Raw genomic sequence first — 2,500 nt, 5'->3', positions numbered from 1 at the left:
ATTTTCGTGTCGCCACATTGCATGCGAACCGCATGAAACTTCCAGAGGCATTTGCAGCAGAAATGCATGTGCAGTCAAAAAATTGAATATTTTTCACGGATAGACCCCGTGAAACGCTAGAAATTGGCGGGGATGTGTCTCTTGTGGCTCACGGGGCTGTTAGGGTGGCACAGAAATCCCTCGGAATGGGAAAAAACGGGTCATTTTCGTGTCGCCACATTGCATGCGAACCGCATGAAACTTCCAGAGGCATTTGCAGCAGGAATGCATGTGCACTCAAAAAATGTGATATTTTTCACGGAGAGACCCCGTGAAACGCTAGAAGTGGGCGGGGATGTCTCTCTTGTGGCTCACGGGGCTGTTAGGGTGGCACAGAAATCCCTCGGAATGGGAAAACGGGTCATTTTCGTGTCGCCACATTGCATACGAACCGCATGAAACTTCCAGAGGCATTTGCAGCAGGAATGCATGTGCACTCAAAAAAGTGAATATTTCTCACGGATAGACCCCGTGATACGCTAGAAATTGGCGGGGATGTCTCTCTTGTGGCTCACGGGGCTGTTAGGGTGGCACAGAAATCCCTCGGAATGGGAAAACGGGTCATTTTCGTGTCGCCACATTGCATGCGAACCGCATGCAACTTCCAGAGGCATTTGCAGCAGAAATGCATGTGCAGTCAAAAAAAAATTGATATTTTTCACGGATAGACCCCGTGAAACGCTAGAAATTGGCGGGGATGTGTCTCTTGTGGCTCACGGGGCTGTTCGGGTCGCACAGAAATCCCTGGGAATGGGAAAACGGGTCATTTTCGTGTTGCCACATTGCGTACGAACCGCATGAAACTTCCAGAGGCATTTGCAGCAGGAATGCTTGTGCACTCAAAAACTTCTATATGTTTCACGGATAGACCCCGTGAAACGCTAGAAATTGGCGGGGATGTGTCTCTTGTGGCTCACGGGGCTGTTAGGGTGGCACAGAACTCCCTCGGAATGGGAAAAGGGGTCATTTTCGTGTTGCCACATTGCATAGGAACGCCATGAAACTTCCAGAGGCATTTGCAGCAGAAAGGCACGTGCACTCAAAAATTTTAATATTTTTCACGCATAGACCCCGTCAAACGCTAGAAGTTGGCGGGGATGTCTCTCTTGTGGCTCACGGGGCTGTTAGGGTCGCACAGAAATGCCTCGGAATGGGAAAACGGGTCATTTTTGTGTGGCCACATTGCATAGGAACGGCATGAAACTTCCAGAGGCATTTGCAGCAGGAATGCATGTGCACTCAAAAACGTCTATATTTTTCACGGATAGACCCCGTGAAACGCTATAAATTGGCGGGGATGTCTCTCTTGTGGCTCACGGGCGCTGTTAGTTAGGGTCGCACAGAAATCCCTCGGAATGGGAAAAGGGGTCATTTTCGTGTTGCCACATTGCGTACGAACGGCATGAAACTTCCAGAGGCATCTGCAGCAGAAATGCATGTGCACTCAAAAACGTCTATATTTTTCACGGATAGACCCCGTGAAACGCTAGAAATTGGCGGGGATGTGTCTCTTGTGGCTCACGGGGCTGTTAGGGTCGCACAGAAATCCCTCGGAATGGGAAAACGGGTCATTTTCGTGTTGCCACAATTGGCATACGAACGGCATGAAACTTCCAGAGGCATTTGCAGCAGAAATGCATGTGCACTCAAAAACGTGAATATTTTTTCACGGATAGACCCCGTCAAACGCTCGAATTTGGCGGGGATGTTTCTCTTGTGGGTCACGGGGCTGTTCGGCTCGCACAGAACTCCCTTGGTCCACCTGATTCGTGCATACAGGCAGCAACTAAAACTCTGTAAACCTGCTGTGAGGACATCTAAACAGTGGACCAGTGAGGCTGTGGAAGATTTGCGGGCGTGCTTAGACTGTACTGACTGGGATATGTTCACGACTGCTACCAATAGTCTGGATGAACTCACAGAGGCTGTGTACATCAGCTTCTGTGAGGACTGCTGTATCCCAACACGTACCAGGGTGAACTTTAACAACAACAAGCCCTGGTTCTCAGCAAAGCTCAAAAGGTTGAGGTTGGAGAAGGAGGAAGCGTTTAGGAGTGGGGATAGAGACAGATTCAAGGAGTCGAAGAACAGGTTTAGCAAAGCGGTGAGAGAGGCTAAACGACTGTACTCAGATACACTAAAACACCAGTTCTCTACTAACGACGCTGCTTCTGTCTGCCAAAGGGCTCAGGCACATCACCAACTACAAACCCAGAGCGCCCCACACCACTAACGACTCCCGCCTAGCCAACGACCTGAACGAGTTCTACCGTAGATTTGAAAGACAATTGGACTGTCCTGAACCACCCCTTCCCACCCAAGAGGCCCCATCCCCCACCCATACTACAGAAACGACTCTCTCCTTTCAGGAGGGAGAAGTTAATGGGCTTTTCAAGAGGCAGAATCCACGCAAAGCAGCCGGGCCGGACTCTGTCTCTCCAGCCACCCTCAGGCACTGCGC

This window comes from Petromyzon marinus, unplaced genomic scaffold, assembly GCF_048934315.1.
Source record: "Petromyzon marinus isolate PM22_M1 ecotype Great Lakes invasive population unplaced genomic scaffold, UKy_Petmar_22M1.pri1.0 PM_G_Scaffold_28, whole genome shotgun sequence".
Lineage (NCBI taxonomy): Eukaryota > Metazoa > Chordata > Hyperoartia > Petromyzontiformes > Petromyzontidae > Petromyzon > Petromyzon marinus.
This window is presented reverse-complemented; position numbering follows the sequence as displayed.